We start from the raw sequence: 22,747 nt of genomic DNA, 5'->3' as shown, positions 1-22,747 counted from the left end.
TCTGGGAATCGTTTTCGTGCTTATTTTACCTATTATCTGATACCAAAGTATATAGCAGCAACGCTAGAATCTTTTCCGTGATCTGTAACGACTGTCGGCGGCGTGAACTTTCACCGAACAAACGGAAGCAAGATGACCAGTTTCATTGCAAATGTGGCAGGTTTTGTCACGATGGTAGCATCGCTTGGGATTGTGTCCAGTGTGGCCACAAATTGTGCACTCAATTTCACTCCAGTTTTGCCCATGGGATTTTTTTGGCTTGGAACTGTCTATCTGGTTCGCCTTCACGGAAGAGTTATTCTGCACAGATTGCTCCACTTTTGTTACACGAGCTGATCCGGACGGTACACTATTAGGGTTGTTCCAACGACGTAAGTTTTTGTTCCCGTCGGCACTATTTAAATTCAGGTTTACATTACTTGGTGTTGCCGGGCGACGGTTTACTAGCTGCGCTTGAATCCTACTGCTTTGAGGCTGCCCTTTCGCTGTACTAGCCGAAATCGTGCGCAAATGAACATTTGTATTTGCAGACGAGTACTCGCCATTGCTACATCTTAACGATCTTAACGGCGGCTTGGTTGCATCTACTCTTATCCTGGGATAATTCACTTCAGCGGTTGTCCGGTGCGAGTAAACATCTTCGTCTGGATATGAATATTTCCAGTTGTTATATTCTGGCCGGCTTGACGAATTACCTCCCATCGAGAAATTGTTTACTAGTACGTTACGCTGAGTCAAATGTAAACTTAAGACGTCGTTTTTTTATTTTATAAATACTAATTCACATAAACGACATAAACATGAAAACGAAACCAATAACAACATTGATCATTGCGCGAACGACTACGGCGAACTTAACCCGAAGAGAGCTTGCACTCAAATAATTAGCAATGGGCGATATTGTATCGGTATCGGAAATACCGATACTTTTGAGGCGATATTTCGATTTTTTGAATCGATACACAAGCGCCCGATACTCGACCGTATCGATACTGAAAACCGCGATATTCGTATCGATATTCTTTTATGCATACGGACCAGCTAGCTGACATCGCGCCATGTTACAAGGGCTAACATTTCAATGTGTACACGAGATCACCGCTACTTTTCATACGCTATGTTATGCTGTCTGTCAGTGTCAGTGGAGCCCACACATCGTAGAACCGCTGCGATGTTTGCTGCGATAAAGCAAAGCAAATCGGATAGAGATGCCAGCTAGTTGATACGAGCTGGAACCACTGAAAAGCTGCCACTGTCAGTATAAATATCGCACAAGTCTATTTGCACTAGCAAAACTTAGATGGAGAAATAGATAGAGAGAATGTTGTGAGCCAAACGAACTGTCTGAGCCAAGCGCTGCATAGGGCCAAATTCGAAATTTGTTTTACTTAAGCCACACATTTAAAGCCAAAAAGGAGTGCTCAATAATAACGTGTTCTCAAATACTTTCAAAAATAGGCATAGCTCTACGTTGCATTATCAAGCCACAAAACTTATATTGTTTCTTTGACAATTGATTAAAATATTGTTTGTTTACATTTATACTCAACTTCATTAGTTTTTATTTGAATTAATTCTACTTTCTGCGTTAAAATGCATCCACAAACCCCTCAAACGAAATTCAACGTTATCAGAAATGATGTTTGGCTTCGATTTAGTTGGGCTATAACTAAAGTGACCAGACAGTTAGGGCTTAAGCGCGGGACACCAATTCAATTCTTAGACGAGGGGGAGAGGGTTGTGTGGTTTGGTTTGAATACTTTTCTTCGAGATGATCATTGGTGGATTTTAATGTCACTCGATCCGAGCGAAATTTTGGGGGAGGAACGGTTATGGCATGGGGAGGTGATGACATTCAAAATCCAAATAGTTTTGAAAGAAAAATCTATGAAAAACATGGTGCGTCTAAACGAACGCATGTCACTGTAGTAGGGTGGCAATGACTTGACTTGTATGGGAAAAATTTGATGTTTGAATTTCGTTGTGCAGTAAGATTCAAAAGATTCGTATGAACAATTTTCTTGAACAATTTTCTCATACAACACAATTGGACTTCGAAAAGTTATGCCTCAAAGCGGCCCAAGTTTCCCTATTTTAACTGATAAAGTTCATAAAATGTTCATTTCGATATCAAACTGTGACTGGGACGGTTGTCACTATCGAATTTTTTAATGTCAAATGTTATAAAAATGCAAAAACAGCAGGAACTGATGTTATCTAAAAAATCGAAAAATTGACTTTCTGGGCTTTTTTCGAGGAAATTTTTGGGCTGGAAAACTCTCCGTTGGCCCAACTCGGGAATTTCTAAGTCCCACGAAGTCGTTTTATCAGGATAACACCAGATCCCGACGTTTCATGTATTTTTAAGACATTTGGCATTTAAAAGTTCGATACCGACAACCGTGCCACAGTGGAGCACTTTGAACATCAAACCTGGTCAGAATTATTTTGAAGGTTTTTCGGTCTAAAAATGTATCATGAATCGAAAATATTGTATAATTATTAGTTGTGACTGAAAATTTTCATGGAATAATTCATCTTTGATTAATTTGTTACTATTCAGGTGATGTAGGGTAGGAAACGGCTTAAGCAGTAGCGCCTATTTTAATCAGTCGAAGAAAACAGGCCTCTAACTCTTGCATTTTGATCAATATCGACAATTTCAATTATGGAAACGAAAACTTTGATTGTCTAGCTGTCTTACGAATATAAGAAATACCGTTAATCACAAAGAAATCAGTGAACTATTGCAATTGAAACAAATCGACCTATATTGCAGCCATTCAGGAGCCACTCGGGTGCTGAAAAAAACGCCTGCAAAACAGATGAAAACTGCTTAAAATAGGTTCGGGGTGATTGGAATAGTGTCCCTCGAATGGTAACTTTGATTGATGATTGTTAAAGTTTGCTAACTTAGTTTTACAATCTGAAAACAAGTTCTGACAGAGAAAACGATAGAAAACAGATTGATATACTACTGTTTGAGTTTCACCCAACACATTTGAGTATTTCGTCTGAATACACGGGCGGTTCCTAAAGCTGCTTAGAATATGTTCCCTACATAAACATAAAAAAAAATAAACATACCCTAGTTCAGATTCAACGTAATTTTTTTGTCGACAATAAATGACTGAACCATTATGAATGAAACATAACTATTATTCGTTCATTAATCAATCTGAGTACTCAAAAGAGTCTGAAGAGTCCTTAGTTTGATCATCATTGTCCGTGTACGAACATTTCACTCGCAACATTTGCATTGCTTCAAACGAAAAAGAATGGCCGTTTTTTTTTGATTTTGGCCTAGAGCTCATAATCAAAGGATCCAAATCCATTAGCAACCTGTTGAAAATGTCTCAAAACACTCATTTATTACATAAAACATAAAACACTACGTTGCACTTGATTGTTTTGAAAAACAGTGAACAGTACGGGAGCATCGAATGCATCAACAGACAACTAAAATTTTATCGATTTCAACCAGCTGTAGCAAAGGTTAACAATACTTCTGGACGCTCATGACTTTTCAAAAGATTCAGTAGGTATCACACTTCATAATAAGACCATGCAGATCATGGTTAATAAACTTTTGCTTTTTTGACTTTTGATCAGGTTTTTACTTGAAGGACTCCTATATGCGTCTCATAGAAAATATGAGACATCTGGTGGTTCAATATTTTGAAACCGCGGAACTTTTCAAAGGCGCGTATTACACTTAAGATGAACGCGGGACATTTCGCGGGACGTTTTTCTACGCGGGACATTTTGTTAAAACGCGGGACTGTCCCGCGAAATGCGGGACGTCTGGTCACTTTAGCTATAACCCAACGAGCGGGAGCCCAACTTAAACGTAGCCCAACTAAACATAGCCCAACGAGCGAAATTTGACTGTATTTCAAAAATAAATATAAGTTTTCTGGTTACACTGTTCAGATCGAATATTGGCAAGTGGAAACTAACTCATGCTTTCCGTCGACACGAGTTCTCTAACTACAAGTGAAAAATAAAATTGCAATATTAATTAGTTAGAAAAAATCAGCGGTAGACTTCACTATCTTATTTTCGCTGACATATCTAACTTTTTATGTCATCAACTTCCTCATCAATTAATATGGAAGCGTGTCAATAATTTATACAAATAAGACGGGAGCTTCAGAGCCCATTGGGCCAGTGAATACAAATCTTGAAGATAAGTTGTTTAATTCATTTGTTTGCCAAAGCTCAGAATTTCTGCATTACCTGTATGTATTTGTTTGTAAAGTCATTTGATTCATGCTGCTCTAGAGAATGCGGATAGATACCAGAAAAACAACAAAAAGTCGGCACATCAAATTTTTATTGCTGGAAACCACCAAAATTTTGCTGATTTTTGGTTTGCTGTGCTTCCAGCAATCTGTTCAGCAAAATGAAATTTGCTAATTATTCAGTAATGCTCAATTGCTTAAAAGTGACAGGTCGTTTGCTGCATGTTCAGTAAAACAAAATACAACTTGCTGGTTGTCAGCTATGACAATTTACTGTTCATTCAGCAAAGCATAAATCAATTTGCTGGTTAACCGGTTAGTTCAAGGGAACCATGTTTCCGTCAGGCACCAGATTCCATCCGCTCTTCGAATCATAGGCAAATTACTGTTGTGCTAGAGATGTATGATTATCATTTCAACTTATAAGTTCATCTAGCCCAACAAGGACTTAGCTATGGTCCCATATTCGCTATCAGGGGCTTAGCGATGATCCCGTACCAGCTGCACAGCGATTTGGCGCGTTTTACTAATGACAGCTTGACGTAAATTTTTTGCCATATCAATTCTTTTGCTGGATTCCAGCAAACATTCATTTACTGTTTTCTGTTCAGCAAATAGTCTGCTGTATTTTCGCGAATCACTGAATCGATTACTGGTTTTCAGTAAATGTAAGCATCAAAAATTCAAAAAATGATATCAGCTATTGTATCGATACTTCTGGTATCGATACTTTTTGACCGATATTTCGGGTATCTCGATACCTTTGGTTCTTCGGGTATCGATACTGAAGTATCGATACTCTCCGTCGTATCGCCCAATGCTACAAATAATGTTTGTGACTCACAAATTGTGAGAGAGTTGTTTCCTGCTGGAAGAGGTCTACACGGGAAAATAAACTCATTACAAGAAAGTGGATTCCACTTAGATTTGTCCTCAACGATAAGGGATCATTCAAATAATACATAACGCGCTTAGGGGTGGGGGGGTATTCAGCGAAGCGTTACATTGCATGTGGCAAACATGTGAAATTGCGTTGCGTGGAGGTGGATGGGTATTGAAAATTGCCAAATTCCGCGTTATGTAATATTTGAATGGTTCCTAAGTCATTTCGAATAGAAATGAAATCTACTTTCACTCTTGAATTAGCCTCTAGATCAGCGGTTCTCAACCTGCGGTACACGTACTCCTGGGGGTACTCGAAAGCCTTCGGGGGGTACGCGGCAGAAAAATCAGTAATGGCGGACAAAGAACTTTTTCTTTATAATACTTCATTTGTTGTTCAATTTCACTCTTAAAACATGACTGTAGCAATCCAACAAACCATAGTTCAATTTGAAATCTTAACTAGACTTCTACAACAGGATCTACCACTACTCTCTCCCACTCTGCGATAACATTCCAAGCCAGGGGGTGCAATCGATATGAAAAAAATCGCCAAGGGGTGCGAGGATAAAAAAAAGGTTGAGAACGGCTGCTCTAGATAAAAATTGTTCACAAAAACGTTGGTATTTTGAAGTGTAGAAGTACTCGAAATGTATGACACCAGAGAATCACAAGCGTCGATAATTATTTAGTTGTAGAATGCAATATATATTGTGGTTTTCTATTTCGAAATCTTTCCGTTACACTATCGCAACAGCAAGGTTAATTAGTTAGTCACAGTTAGTATGCGCAGATTAAGAATTTCGGCGGTAGAAAATGTTATGCAAATGCTTGATTTCGATGTTATTCTATAAAAAATTTATTTTCTTTCTAAATGTTTTTTTCTGCAACTTTTAAAATTTATCACAAAGTACATTTTAATGTAAAAGGTACGTTTTGATGTAAAATGATTACAAGAGGGTTTTTTTTTCACGTGAACAGCAAAATGCCAGTGGACATAGACAAAATTCTTTCCCCATCCTGCCTCCCCCGTCCATTTCAACCACAAAGAGATATTTTTACGGAGAAAAATTGAAAGACGTTTGGTTCTACGGTTTGTGTAGTGATTAAACATAAAATAAAAAGTCAGCAAATGAATAACAGTAATAATTTCTGATTCAGCCCAAAACCACCTAGACCAGTAAAGTCATAAATGTATACTATGAAATCTCAGCTTAAAAGGGCTTAGAATAGTTTCAAATGTTGTTGGAAATATTTGTTGAAAAGAGCTAGAATGTTGATTTAATTTTTTTTTATTCTCGCTTATTTTCCGTCGGTCTAGCTCCGCCACTGTTGTTGTGCCAATCACCGACGCCCGGGATGCGACTCCACCCAGGACCCTAACTTACGACCCGTTGATTAACGGACTGGCGCCAACGGCTTAACTTCCTCATGCGATGGAAGGCGTGATCCCAGAGATTTTTCACCTCAGAAAATCTCCCGGTGTCAGCTAGGATTGAATCATTTTTATTGTTGTGAAGAAAAAAAAACTTCTCTTCAAACCAGCCGAGGAATACAATCACAAATTATGTTTTGAATGATAGAAAACACTTTTGAACGCACGAAAAACAATACAATAGACTTCAGAACATACTTTAAAATTACTTCTAGCAAAGCAAAATTGGAGGCCAAACAGAGGATGGCTAAAATTTAGTTCAAAATTCCTGAAACAGAAAAAAGAAACCATGAAGTAGCATAAACCGCTCGGAGAAATCCAATAAGAAAAGAAAAACTTAAAGCACTCAACAGTTAGCTCAATATGGCTGGATGCATCTGTAGATGCTGGAGAAATAACAACTTTCCTGCAAGCAGGAAAATAAATATCGGGTCCACATGGACATTATAATTTCCCCCTCCTTCCCTTCATAGACAAGCGGGGCTATTTGCGTACCCCTTACGTCCCCTAAGTTGTACTTGTAGAAGGCCCCAAAAAGTGTTTCCGAGTAATGTTGACGTCTATTATACTGGGGTACAGTCTGTAAAAACTGTAATGAACATGGAACATTGAGAGGAAAAGTTTTTTTAAATGCTAATAGCTTTCACACAACTGCACGGTATGTAATAATCGATCTGTCATCATATAGCTGATATTTACATTGAGATGGGACAAAAAATAAATGTAAGCTCCTATGCACTTCTCATGTTCCTTATGGGTTCTATAACAATTGTGTAACTTTTCAGATCGATCGGTGGAACTATATTTTTGCGGCCGATTTTTAAAGTTTCCATACGATTTTCTATGGGAAAATCCACTTTTTCAAAACTTATTCTCTGGACATGTCCGGTGACTCCTAAAAATATATCCATGCATGAATACATGGCTACATGCTACATTTTCGGAGAAGCCTCCAAGATAAATTTTACGCGATATCATTTCTTATCACACGGTTGAATTTGCAACAGCAGCATGCTGCAGCAGTATTGCTAGAAAAATTCTATGGTGAGCGGTTCGTTAGGTCAGTTTTAAGGAAATAAATTTTTCTACAAGCATCGTAATGCCTTACGATGTTCAGAAGTGTTTTTTACAGAAAAATTTCCTACAAATATCATGTATCGATATACTTTTAGGAGCCAACTGGAAATCTTCAGAAAATAAGTTTTGAAAAAGTTTCATTATTCATTCCTCATCCCGTTGTTTGAAATGTGCTAGTCTGGTTGGTATTTGAAAATCCATCCTGTGAGCAGATTAGTGAGTCTTACTTATGGCGTTCTTTGATTGGTTGAAAGGACACTTTTTTCCGCTAATTTCCTTAGTGCCTTGATTATAGTGGAAAATTTCAGTGATTTCATTATATGACATATACTGCCCATAATCGCATAATTGTAACATTTGCAAAATTGGTTGTTCGAGAAAACACTTTTATATTTTGACCTTAAATGCATCGTTCCCAATATATTCTTGCAAATAGACGCTTCAAATAAACTTAGTATCATGGAGAAAGCACTACTTTACACTATGTATACATTGAACATTACATTTGAAGTCAAATTAGTTTAAATTTTTGCAATGATACTTTTATGCCGTCACTTTCAAGGTACTTTTGGAATATATCACAAGGGAAATGAAGTTTTTCATGTATTCAACAAGCATGAGCTGAACATCAGAAACGGATCACCAGTGGTTGGCTACCGGACCAGAACAACCTCCGAGTTTCAAAGGATCCAGATGTGGATTTGGGTGGAAGCTTTTTTGACAAAAAAGTTAAGTAGTGTAACAATTATGCGGTTATTTACGCTATGCGACAAAACAACTGGGTATTTTTTACGACTTTTTTCAAACAAACAAAAGTAAACAAACAAAGATGTAAAAAATATATACTATTTCAAGCATTTCCCAATAAAAAGCACGAAATCCATAAAATGTCGAATGTTACACTTATGCGATTACAGGCAATATAGTGCTTCTTACAATTTTTAAAAATTATTCTAGTTCTAGACATTCGTTCTATTAAAAAATAATATATTTTAGTTTACTTTTAATAGTTTTCCAGAGATATTTTAAGATTTTGGTAGCAGTTACATTGCGAACGTGCGAAAACCTTATGGAAAACAAACGGTTCAACACGTACTTCAACGTTATCTTTGTTAAGCACCGGTTGCTATTGTGCAGCACAAGTTTTGCATTCGCCTTTTAGAGCGCTGCTACGTTCTTCATTAGGTTTGTATAACCTTCGCCGTTTATGTTATTAATCGATTTAGTCATATGTAAGCATCCCTACTTATCTTTACATTCCTTTCAATCCTTCCTAGAATAACTTACGTTTAATTTCAATTACAGTTACCCACAAGTATCGCTTAACAGTCGTTCTTCGCAAGGTCATGAAATATAGATACCAGGTCGCTTCGACACCTTTTCCTCTTTTTCTTTACGCTGCATTGCCCAGGACCAACATATGGGTAACATAAATTATGTTCAAAACATTGCTGGTGGCATTAGTTTCAGTCGAAAAGCATAGCGTCTTGACAAAAGCTAAGCTTGGGTAAGAGTGTCGAAATGATAAATAACAGACTGATCTGTATAGGAAAGAACAACATTCTTAAAAAACCGAAAGTACGAGAAACAAATTTTGATGTGGCATACATTGGATATACATTTATAAAGCAGTTACATTTTCATGAGGCGTAATACACGCAATTTTCTGGCATTCGTTTTTTCAGTGTATATATGGCACTCTGGGATTGATGGTTGGCTAGAGGAGGGATGCCACATATTCAGATTTATTTGTACAAAAAATCAAAAATCTAGAACAAAATTTTCATGCAGATATCTGTATATACAGATTACAGATTTTCGGATAAACATTCATTTTATATTGAAAATCTGTGATAGATATTTTGAAAATAAAAATACAGATTGAAACGTGACATCCCTGGACTAGAGCTGTGGGTTTGTGTATATATGATTATCATAGTGTGATGGTGTTGGAGGTGTGGTAGCAGGCAACACCAACATCCGTAGAGGGCAAACTGAATTCTGATATTTGTAATTTGATAGAGTACCCAGTCTTGCTTGCGATATGTATAGTCTTTGCTTCTTAAAACACCACGAGAATGATGCTTTACACAGCGATGCGCGCATAATCGGCAGTCTCTTTTGGTGAACAAACGAAAGCGATTGGTGCGGTGATTGTGCCACTCGAACAGTTGAGTGGAGAACCATTATTCTCGGGAAAATGTAACGACTGTTTTAATATCCAGCTGGAAAATAATAAAGAGAAATAAAACCAGCAAGGTTTTCTTTTGTTGCGACTATGGGCGGCTGTTGCTCTACTCCAAATTCGGATGACGAAGGAGGCTTCTACAATCAGGGTTCTTCACATAGGCAGGAACAGGTGATTGCGAATCGGCCTCGTAGTATCAATAGTCAATTAATTGCTCACCATGATAACGCTTACTTGGTACCGCCCACGATTCCGCCGAGTCCCTTGTTTCAAACGGTGATGACAACAACTACTACAGGTACAACTGTATTCGGTTCGACTTCTTTACGCAACGATAGTTCGAGACAGCAGCAGTTGTTTAGTGTTCCGGTGGTAAATAACGTTCCCACAGCTGCTCGAAAAAATGCAGGACGCAGGAAAATTGCGCACGGTGCTGCACGAAACCTAAGTGGATTATGTGAAGCATGCGGCGGATCAGATCATATAAAGGCAGACTGTCGCTATCGAGAGCGACTATGTTTTTACTGTCGCGAAAAAGGACACATCATTTCGATTTGTCCGGCTAAGCGGCGTGATCAAAAGTTTAAACAAACGCGTAGGAGACGTCAGTAGAATTGAACCGTCTAATACAAGATAGGTATTTTATTTCTGTTTCATGCGCTCAGTGTTTGTTCGATTTTGTTTCATATCGTTGTATTGTTGACTAAGCCAAGCCGAGTGAAAGTGATAAATAAGAATTAAAACTTGAATCAGCATAACTGATTGTTTATGTTGAATTGTTTGTGGTAAAAACTATCCGAAGCTTTCCTAGCCATATCAACAAAGCCATTCAATAGCAGTGGCGAAAATCAAGAAACTTCAACAACAACAAAACCATTCAAAATTCTGGTTCACGAATACATAAAACCAGAGCTCGAGCCATGTGAAGACGAAAAATAAAATGCATTCTATGTAGGGTATTTGTTCCATACTTCACCTCAGCCAGCCTCATGGAACATTGACAATGAAAGTTAAAAACGCAAGAGAAAATGTATTTTCTAACTAAATCAGTCTACCAATCCATAAAACGGATATTCGCGCGTCTAATCTATTTCTCTAAGCATTTAAAATTTCCCCATTTGGCTAACTTTGATTACCTTGGACAATAAGAATTCAAAATTTGTATCAGCCTTCTTTTTTGATCGAAATTGTGTTCTATTACTCTACGCTTCACGAGCACTGTTGCTTCATTGATATGAAGTTTTTTGACATACTATCGGTAGGGTAGATGAGCCAGTAATAGTGGGTGTACCAGTAATAGTGGTATAGACCATTTTACGAACTGACAGGTGTCACGGATCCTGCTGATATTGATGTTGCTTTTACGTGCGTTGTATCAGTGGTTCCGAGCTTTCTGTCAAAATTTCATTTATGAATTGAGTTCAGAAACGTCTCGTAAAATGGTCTATACCAGCATTTAGCGTTATTAAGACATTTTCCGGGATATTTATATAAAGAATGATTTTTTAAGAATTTGATTTTTCTTTAAAAAAAAGCATAAAAATTACAAAACTGTATGAAATCTTTATTTGAGCCTATAAATTGATTTATGCCATTTACTTTTTAAGGGGCCATCCACATACCACGTGGACAACTTTGGGGGGGAGGGGGGTTGGCTAATGTCCACGGTCCATACATTTTTTTTAGAATTCATATCGGCAGTTGTCCACGCAGAGGGAGGGGGGGTCAAAATCGTTAAAAATCTGTCCACGTGGTATGTGGATGGCCCCTAAAGATAATTTCATTCAAATGTTGGCCACGGCTACGTTTTAAATGGTCCATACGAAAAGTCCAATTTTGGGTCACTTTTTCGAGCATTTCGGCTGGTATCTCGCGAATAACGCGTGTAATGTTGTCTTCCAAGACTGGAATTGTTGTTGGCTTATCCGCATAGACGAGAGACTTAACGTAGCCCCCCCAAAAATAATCTAGCGGTGGTAAATCGCATGATCTAGGCGGCCAATTCACCGGTACATTTCGTGAGATGAATTGCTCACCGAACTCATTCCGCAATATGTCCATTGATTCGCGCTATGTGTGGCACGTTGCTCCGTCTTGCTGAAACCACATGTCAACAAGACCCAGCTCTTCCATTTCCGGCAAAAAAAATCAGAAACCATCGCGCGATAGCGACGAGCGCTATTGACCGTAACGTTGCGATTTTGATCATCTTTGAAGAAGTACGTAGCAATGATGCCTCCAGCGTGTAAACGGCACCAAACCGTGCATTGGCGATTCTTGTATTGCCTCTGGTTGCTCTTCGATCCAAATGCGGCAATTTTGCTTATTAACATACCAATTTAACCAGAAATGAGCTTCGTCACTGAACACAATTTTTCGGTAAAAAAGTCGAATTGCCATTTCACGGTCTTCCACTACACTGGCTGATACGGCACACTGGCTGATTTCGTCACAATAGCTTGAATAGCTTGCTCAGTAGGTCGATTATGACGACCATAAAATGGTCGTAATGCGCGAGAAACATTTTTCACAGAGAACGAATTTTGGTAATAAAATTCGATTATTTGTAAGCGTTGTTCAGGCGTAAGTCTGTTCATGGTGAAATGGCAAACCAAACTGAGTACATTAGACTTTGACAGCTGTCAGAATTCCCGCGTGAACTGTCAAATCTGAATACACGAAAAACCAAATAGCAAAAAATCACCCTTTATTATCAGATAGTTTCTATTGATTCTGTTGAAATATGTGTACGATTTGGTGAACTATATTGGTTTGAAATCTTATCTAAACACTTTGTATTTATTAATTCATTCAAGAGTGAAAAAAAAAAAAAAACAGCAAGGGACGATCCATTAATGATGTCACGCAAAATTTGGAAAAAATTAACTCCCTCCCTCCCCCTCGTCACAAGTTGTCACAACTACCTGAACCCCCCTTCTTAATTACGTCACGTTTTTATATACCCCTCCCCCTTCTTTGGTGATAATTGATTGAAAAACGAGAAATTTGTAAGGAATGTATTTTTTCTCAATAAGAACAATTTTACTGAAAGAAAAACTGAAACTAAAAGAAAAAGAAGATTATAGAAGATAACTAGAAAAGGCGTTTAGTGCTTAGTCCATGGATGCTGCTGATAGAGTCGCATATCGACGACATAGAAAGCCGAAACATTAACTGCAGCATCATTGCTGATTTTTGAAAAACCATCAATATTTAGTTCCTCTTCTTCAATCAATCCAAATCTTCTCCACATGTTACAATAACCAAGCATTTTTATTTACGTTTTGTCACAATTTTTGTATTGATTGGATTGAGAGACACTAAAAATTAATTAAATTGCGCTGTTATTCCTAAATGAACATGCACGGTAAAACAGAATTAAAGAACATTATGCTTTTTTGGCGAGAAAAAAATTGTCATTTATTTTATCTAAAGCAAATCTTAAGCAAAAAAGGGGATCGTAGAACTATAAATGAATGATGCAAATATTATAAATAGTTCTGAGTTGATCTCTGTGGTTAGGTATGTGACACCCCGCATAAACAATAACCATGAAACGTGCCTAACAACTAGTTCGGGATATAATCCCGACTGTATAGGGTATCGTTAAACCATATGGATTATCATCCGTTTATGGTTATTGATTATGCGGGACACTCAAGCTAACCTCCCGGCTGGGGGGACCATATGTCACAAAATATCACAATAATTGACCCCCCCCCCCCCCTAAACGCGTGACATCATTTATGAATGGTCCCCAAGTTTCATATGAAATTTGTAACGCAACAGTGAAATTTCGTAGCTTGAAATATCAATGTAAACACAAATTATGTGGAAACAGTCTTTGTAGAACTGTTCTTAACTATTTTTCTTACCATAATCAATCGAAAAAATCACATATAATCTTCAAAATACTAAATAAATTGAAACTCCACTATAGGAACAATTTCAGTACCCCTTTCCCAGTAACAGTGGTAGTGCTTCAGCCAACATTTGAGGTTAGGTGTTAACTCAGCAGATGTAAACAAACTATAGTCCAGTTACCGTTATTCTTACATTTTGATACCTTAGGTAAGTTTCTATTTCACTTTACACCAGTGCTTACCAGTCATGCATTTTTTTAGAATGCAGCAGCAAAAGAAAAAACGTAACCGGGTATCTCGTTCATACACCGAAAAAACCTTCTGCCAGTGCCTGGAAACATTAAAAGCGGTGAAAGAACGATTCACGGTTTTTCTAGGCACTACGGAATACGTGAGTCGACGATCCGTTTTCGTCTGAATGGCAGATGAAGTGATAAAACAACCAAAGGTCCACCAACAATTCTCCTGTCGAAAGAAGAACAGGAAATCATTGCCTTGTTGCATGATTTGGAGCGCAAGGGATTTCCAGATACTGAACAGACTCTTCTGTTCATAGCAAAGCAATTTCTCGAGGCCAGCGGTAGACCACACCCTTTCAAGAATCGCATCGAAACTAGGGATGGGAAACCTATCGATAATTATCGATAGTATCGATAGTTTCCGGCTATCGATAGAATCGTTAAGCTTTCCGCGTTATCGATAGTTATTGATATTTTCCTCGCATAAGGCAATCCACGGGTGACGTTTCACTGCTTGTACGTTTGTTATTGTTGCTGATTTACAAACTGCAAAACCAAAACATGACCATAACCGAAATCTTTTAATGTCGGCAATAATATCAAAAGTGATTTTCTATTCTTGTAATTAGGATTGGCACATGCGATACTAGAGCTACCGATCGGATAACATTTGTTTTTCACGCTTCTGGATCCGGATTGCATCCAAGTTGCGACCAATCGAACATACGTAAAGCTGTCATAAGTTGAAAACAGACTGGAATCAGCTGATCGCAACTGTCTCGTGGATTGCCTTTTTGGCATTTATACTTCACAATGATGCCAGAACTGAAAATATATATTGGCCTAGACTTTGTTTAAAAAGAATTCGATGATTGTTTGCTTTCACATGAAATCCTCTTTAAAATTGTTAGAAAATTGAGGGATACTCATTTTCGCTCACTCTACACTGAAATAATCTCACCTATTCATATTATATGGGAGTGTTATAAATTTGCACTATTAGAACTTCCAATCAAAACGATGTGATCGAAAATGTGTCATGCATTCTTCATAGGATCGTCTGATAGACTCACATTATTACCAAGCTTTTTAAATAGATAAGAAATTCCTTTAAAAACTAAAGAACAAATAATCTATTAGACTTATTGGAAACGCCATAATTTATATCTTGGCTTGGTAATAACAATTTCATAGGAAAATCTCATGCATTTCGTGTTATTATCCTATAGAAATAACTTCACTAAAGGGACTGTTTCTTTCATATGACATGTACATGAAAGCAAATCGAAGTGTTTTTTTTATGAAGGATATATAAATTTTTTATGAAAATAATATTTATTTTGAGAAATTGTTAAACGGCAATCCTATAAATTAGAGCAAAAATGAATTACGTCGGTAAGTGGCAGTCACAACTTTCGAGAGATTTCACTACCGACTTCCTGACAAATGATTAATAAAAAAGAAATTACCGGTTCAACGTTGGCCACTTGATCCGAGTTCCAATGGTCTGGTCGTTGTTTGCCCTACGATTATATAAAAGCCAATTTCTTCGGTGTGATCTATACTGCCGTGAGATGACAAAGTGACGTAAGAGCCATTTTTCCCAACATGAGTTTTTCATGCCAATTTGTTCATTATTCGGAGACCTATCTTTTGGTATCTTCCTTTTCGTTGTTACTTATTCGTACGTAGCATAAAATCATAAAAACAAGGTGACGTAGGCACCTATTTCAATACAAAAATGACCAGAAACTCATTCGTTTTTGGGCCGCACTGAAGAATTGATCACTTGGATCTACGTCACATTGTCATCTCACGGCAGTATAGTTGTGAATATCTATGCAAGTTTGAACTCAAATGAAGTAAAGAAAAATAACTTACCCATTCGAGATAAGGAAATATCCTTCCAATCGCTCAATAAGACGCCGTCTTTTCGTGGTGTAGCCATTTTGAATAACAATCTGGATTATTCGATACCAAATCCAAACGTCAAAACGAAACTTCACAAGTTAAACTGACAAAGTCACGGCGACGTGTGTTTTTTAATGGGTTTATCAATAAGATTTATATGTTGGTTTCGATACATGACGGTTTTATATACCTACTTTATGAAATGTATTCTGCAATATTGCCTGTAAATTTAAATTTTTACGGCACATGTTGGACGTAAATGAATTTCAAATAAAATGGATGTGAAAATTCGATAATTATTATTTCATTGTGCGATTCATTGAAATTATTGTATCACATTTAATTTACAAGTGGATTTCCAATGCAATCATATAAAATTAAGAGATCTTTTGGTACGTTCAATTCATTGGACAAATTTAATAGAGAATATATGTCGACTTGTTTCAGTGTACCTTATACGGACAACGACAAGATTTCGCCTAAGTGCGAATTATGTGTGCGAATACACTTTTAAATATTGTTCCTGTCCACAACGGGAGCAACATTTTGTTGTTTTTCTTCATCTGGTTCTAGTCGTCAGACTATCGATAATTATCGATAGTTATCGATGATATTGGGGAATTTATCGATAATTATCGATAGCCATTTTAGTCGATATTTCTCATCCCTAATCGAAACTACACTCGGAATTTTTCCCCAATTCTGACAGCAGAAGAGCGGCTAAATGAAATTCGGCAATTGGTGCAAGAAAAGGAAAAAAGAACCGCAAGGAAAAATAACAGAGAAATGTGAGGAGAGAACTCAGAAGTAAAATAAAACATCTAAATAACATAAAAAGAACAGAGAAATGTGAGGAGAGAATTCAGAAGTAAAATAAAACATCTGAAGGCTGATGAGATGCAGAAGGACAAACTTGAGCTTATTAAAGCTTTGAACCTCTCCAAGCGCTGATACAGTACAGTGATTATTTACTGCTGGTTTTCTCTGATTTGGACCATTTAAGCATTTGTTGCATGATTTGTTTGTTTTTATTTTATATTTTTATTATAACATTCGAAATCGAATTTTTTGATCCATACAAGCGCTCGTAAATTGTCCCTTGATTTGAAGAACAAAATTGAGTTGACACAAAGATCAAAAATAGAGTTGGGTAAAACTACCAGAAAAGATCTTTCTAGCATTGCGAAGAATGATCTGGAGCAAAGGAAGTAGTTTTTTTCCTCGCAACTTTTTTACCATTATACTCAAAACGAATAATTATCACAGCTCATGCTAGATGATTGCCCACGGTAAAGTAAGAGGTTTTGAATGCTACCTTAAAGCATGAAAAAACTAAATCGTGATTCATTTGCTGCAGTCTATGAAAAAATCAACTACCACTATTACTGGCACATTTTGCACTATTATAGGAAGATTGGTTTACAATTATTCATTTTTCAAACATATACAAACTGTAATTGTACATAACAGTTCCGTATGGTATCCGTCGCCGCAAGGTCCGCCTTGGTAAGCGGATGGTCGTGGTTTTGAATCTCAGTAGAATCAGGCCATTTGGTTGCCAAAAGACTTTAGCATGGGTTTATTCTCAGGCTTCCCACCAAGTACCTTTCTTACAATCTGAATTCTACAGTACCTCTGTTGACTCTCCTTCTAACAAAAATAAGTCTCTGTTATAATAAAGCTGGTGTGAGTAACGTATGAAAGTTCTCTCCAGGGAATTGTAATTAAACGATATTGTTAGAATGGACAGAGGCTCGGTATAGTAGAGTAGTAAGTTTGAAACGAAAAGGTAAAACTTACACACAAGCACGGATATGAATGATAAGCATATCACTTACTTCAATAGTGATACTGCCAATAATATGAAGTGCGGAATACGGAAAACACTTGGGCAATATCACAATAGATCTAATCTCTGGTCGCAGTGATGAGCCCACACAGGAAAAAAATGAAATTTTCTATCACACCAAAGTAAAATAGATTGAATATTTGCGATAGGAATATTGATATTCTCGTTTTAAAAAAACACTGGTGCTTAGACCCTTCATTACTGGAGCATCTACCCTACACAAAATCGGAATCCAAGCAGAGCAAACAAGAGAGAAGTCAATTAAAAATATCTCTGTGGGAGTTAGATAAAGTAAATGAAAATTCAATGTTACTTCTGTCTAAATGTATTTATTATTTACACCATCAAGTGAGTTGTAATGCCTACCTGTAAGTAGGCAGCATCTATTTATCGCATAATGATATGTTGATATTATGTTTTTTTTAAATTCCAGAAAAAAAAACGAATATTCGGTTTCTTCTTTTTTCCAATATCCGTTTGTGTAGGTCGGGTAGGTTTCAATCGCAATAACGGAATGAAAAACATTAAAATTTTGCAATGTAGCGTAGCAGCTTTAATAAGTTGCTAAACTACGTTACGACGTTGCTTTTTTTCTACTTCGTTACTGTGATTGAAAATTTCCTGACCTACAGACGACGTCAAAATGTGCTGCGTGCACTGTCCGCCATTATCGCTCGTGGAAAGCTGGATTGAATATCGGATCGGTTTTACCGGTTTTGGTATACCACCCTAGCTGAGCAGATCCTTGTCTTGCTAGGCATTCGACATGCTCAGTTTCTTCGATTCCTCAATGTCCGGGTACCCAAACTAGCATAACTTTGTTTGAGCGGGAATGTTCCCTGAGTGTTGCAATGCACTCGCAGACTAGTTAGTAAACACATGTGGCAGACTTTAGTGCCAGCCTGCGGCCTGACTTCCTGAAAAGATTCCGACGTTCGCATGTCTATAGTTGCGCTTCAGACATATCGTAGCACAGATATATATTGCATACACCTCTGCTTCAAAGACGGTTGGCTACTTTCCCGAAGAGATAGTGGACTCTATATCTTGTCCGCAGATCCCTGATCCAGCCTGGGACCTTGGACTCGGCCCTCCATTGTCCCACAATAAACGATCTATGTTAATCACCCTATATGGAACGTCCATGTTGGGTTTTGCTTCCATCCAGTCTGAGACTGTTGTTACTAAAGGTGTTGGCTTGAACTTCTTCAGGATGCTTAGGTGTCCCGTTAGGTCACCTTCGAGCGTTGGTGTGTTTCTTCGTAGCCTAAATGCACCAATCTCTGCCTCCTTCTTCACACGCAGATGTAGAGGCAGTAAGCAGAGCATGGCTTCCATGGTTATAGTCGGCGTTAGTGATGGGAAATATCGCCCAATACAACCATCGATAAAAATCGATAATTCCAATGCCCTCATCGATATTATCGATAAGTATCGATAATTTGACAGCTAACGTTTGCGGTAAAAAAAATTTTTTCAGATAATGATGAAAAAAAACTATTTCAGATGGTGATGAAAAAAAAAAAACTATGACAGATAATTGAGTTGGATAACTTTCCCATGGAAGGTTATCATGTTAGCTTCCTCACAAAAAATATTACGTCCTTGCGTGCAGCCTTCCGGCAGTTAACCGGAACATTCGCCATGGCGGACGAAAACATGCGTGTAGCCGTGTTTTCGCGACAAAATTGTTGGAATAGATCTTGCGCATCAAGTTTGTCCAGAAATTCTCGATGGGAAGCAGGTGGGGGACATTGGGCGGATTCGCCGACTTCGGTACCACATCGATATTCAGCCGCTCCATCTCCTCCAACGATCGCTTCGAGTAGTTGGCCGAGGTCAAATCTGGCCAGAACACCGTGTCTTCGCGCTTATGGTATTTCTTGATGAACGACGCAACTACTGTCAGGCACTTCGTACTATAAATTTCCCCGTTCACGGCCAGCCCGGAGAGAAAGAAGAGCAACTTTGACATCGCTTTCTCATTGATTGTCAGCCAAAGCCGCACCTTCTTGGGGAACTTGGTCTGTGAAATAAACTTTACCTCGGTGCTCACTTCCTTCGTGGGGGAGGTAAAATACGAAGAGCCCTGCTAGTCGTTGCCATCCAGGGTGAGATAGGTCTAGTCATCCAATACCACTGCCGCGTCGCGATTCTCCGGGAAAATCGACTTGACCATCTTATTCAACCGCTGTCGCTGCGTCACTGCCTGCAGCTCCGAGACCAGTGGACGTGATTGCCGCTTCCTGCATGTATGTCCATGTTCTCCACACTGTTTTAGAGCATGCACCAACCTCTCGGCCAAGTGCACGCAGCGATTTAGCCACTTTTCCCTCGGTCTTCCTCTTCAGCATCCTTTGAAGCTTCTTGTCGCTCAGGGTCATTGGCCGTCCGGAACCGGACTTTCTTTCGATGCTCTGATCGTTGGCCAATAGTGTCAAGATGTTGTAGATGCCAGAACCGGCATTCCCGGCGTCCACAAAGTGCCGCACTATGTCCGACGCGCCGGGGTACCGTTCTTTGAACGCGCACACTTCTGAACGGAGTAGCTTCACTTTTTTCGCCATCACAGTTAGAGTTTGACTGATAGACCTGTCGAATTTTTTTTGTTTACTCAAGGGTTACTATGAGTGATGATGCATGAGTAGTTTCGTCAGTGTAATTAAAGGTAAACCCATGAAAAATCGGCAATTTTTGTCCATTCTTTTTACCGCAAACGTTATTCGACAAATGCAATTTTGCTATATAAATTTGTTAAAAACAGAGACAGAGATGGCCCAAATAGAATGGATACGTTTGCATTGCGTTGACGTCAATGTGACAGTAAATGTATGGGCTAACTGTCAAATTGCCGCAACGTATCCATTGTGTTAAGGCCTTGAATGACAAATCTTACGATACTGCGAATGAAAATTCAAACAATCGAACGAGTTAAACAGTTTGTTTGGGGTAGTTTCAAGCCGAAGTTCGTTTTGAAGGTTGTATAATAAGGGAAATAATTGAAGCAGGCAAAATTCTGTTAATTTTTTAATGGTCAAAACTTCACGAAAAATGAATCAATTCTGACAAAACAGGTTTCATTTTACTGAAAAACTGTCCCAGTTTCTTAGTATTACTTGAGAACTGGACGTGACCAAGGGTCACTGGAAATGTTTCGGATTTCCGGAGTGTGTGCCAAAGTGTACATTTTTGCAACGCGTAGAACTTTTTCTGACATTCTGTTTCACTTAGGTTTATATGTTGTCAATAAATCAGAATTTATTTTGGGTTCATTGGTAGCCAAAGATTGAAAACTCGCCAAGGAATCATCGAGGTATGAATTTATAAAGTATGGGTGTTGATTTTGGCGGTTTTTTCTCTGTTGGGTACTAATTTTCTTTGAGCTTGCAGCACTCTAGCAGAGTTCAACCGAACATTGTAAGTGTGCAGGTGTTATTAAACCAAGCAACTTTGCAAACTTGCGTTTGAAAATTTGTCTGGATTAACATTTAAAAAGGTCAGCCTATTGTCACGCGGAGTTTCTCTAAAAGGTTATTTATGCAGATTTTCAAATTAACGTTTTTTACGCGAATTTTTTAATTAAAGCGGTTTATCAAGCAGATTTTTGAATTAACATGGTTTTTTCACGAGGCATGTATCCCCCGCGTAAGAAAACCTAACTGTATTTGAACCTTTTTCTTATGAATCATAGTAAAAAATAAAAATCAATAGTAAAAATCACTTTCCTTCCTTCACTTCCTTCAAATATATAAAAAAAATGATTTAAAGATCCTACTCTGAAAAAAACATAATTTTAAAAACAAAAAATGATTTTAGAAAATATCGGTGATCTCAGATTTTTTTAAATGAAGTATTTTAGATAGACAATTTAGTTGCCTAAAACGTTCAATGCGTTGCAAAAATGTACACTTTGACACAACTCTTGAAATCCGAAACATTTTCTGTGTAGGTTGGTCACACCAAGTTCCCAAGTAATACTAATATAATACTGTTTTTCAGCGAAATGAAACCGGTTATCAAAATTGATCCATTTCTCGTAAAGTTCTGGCCATTCAAAGTTCGAGAGAATTTTATTTATCTCAATTATTTTGTCTACCTATACTATACTTTTTTGGCGCAACAATTTCGTTGATTTGGATTTTTAGTGGAACTAAAAATTGTTTGTTGGGTAACAGATACTTTAAACTTAAACAGTTCCAAGTTAAACTAAACAATTACCAGAGAATTAACAATAGACTGCTGCTATGCATGTCCATCATATTATAAGAGTTGGCAAGCCAAAGAAAATGCATTTTATTACAATTTCGTATCATTGCTTTTTATGAGATGGTGCAAAAAGTTTGGATATTTTTTTAAAGTTCTCCAGTACTAAGTTGTCGAATTCATCTGTTCTTAGGAAACTAAAAACTATAAATACCTTTTCAGTTACCATTATTTCTCAGAAACTCAGTGACATCCGGGGCGAACCTTTACACCACCCCCAACGCTAAATTTTGTCGAATAGCAGCACCCAACAAATACCTAGCGGCAAAAGCAACTCCTGGGGTAGGGTAGGTGAGGTCTCTTTCTTTTGGGTTTCCTCCAGTAACCTGCCGCACTGACTTGTGCTCACCCTTATAATATCGATAATTATCGTTAACGTCAAAAAATAAACGATAATATCGATGACCAGCATTTATCGATATTATCGATAAGTATCGATAAGTTTCCCATCACTAGTCGGCGTTGTGCACAGGGCACGCACTGGTAACTGAAAGACAGGATAGTCGTTGAACTTTGTTAAATTTTGCCTGAGCCGTCATTTCATTTACCTTAGGCCACCATACTAGAGCTGCGTAGGTTATACGTGGCCGAGCAATGGTGATATAAGACCAGAGTGCTTAGTGTGGGTTTAAAACCAGGTCTTGCCGAACAATGTACAGCAAGCCTGGATCGCTGAAGTTGCCTTTTTGATAGCGTTATCTAGTTGTGCAGTCCAACTCATCTTGTTATCCAGAATCATTCCAAGATATTTGGTCTCATTGCTGAAACTTATTCTTACCCCATTCAGTAGTGGAAG

General features: G+C 37.9%; 1 protein-coding gene across 1 annotated transcript in view; it reads right to left on the bottom strand.

Annotated features, from left to right (window-relative positions):
• LOC129725539 (four and a half LIM domains protein 2) overlaps positions 1-22,747 on the bottom strand; it is a 356,638-nt gene that overhangs the window by 286,530 nt on the left and 47,361 nt on the right. The window lies entirely within an intron of this gene.

This window comes from Wyeomyia smithii, chromosome 2, assembly GCF_029784165.1.
Source record: "Wyeomyia smithii strain HCP4-BCI-WySm-NY-G18 chromosome 2, ASM2978416v1, whole genome shotgun sequence".
Taxonomy (NCBI): Eukaryota; Metazoa; Arthropoda; class Insecta; order Diptera; family Culicidae; genus Wyeomyia; species Wyeomyia smithii.
Note: the sequence above shows the minus strand (reverse complement) of the source record. Positions and strands in the feature narration are given on the sequence as shown.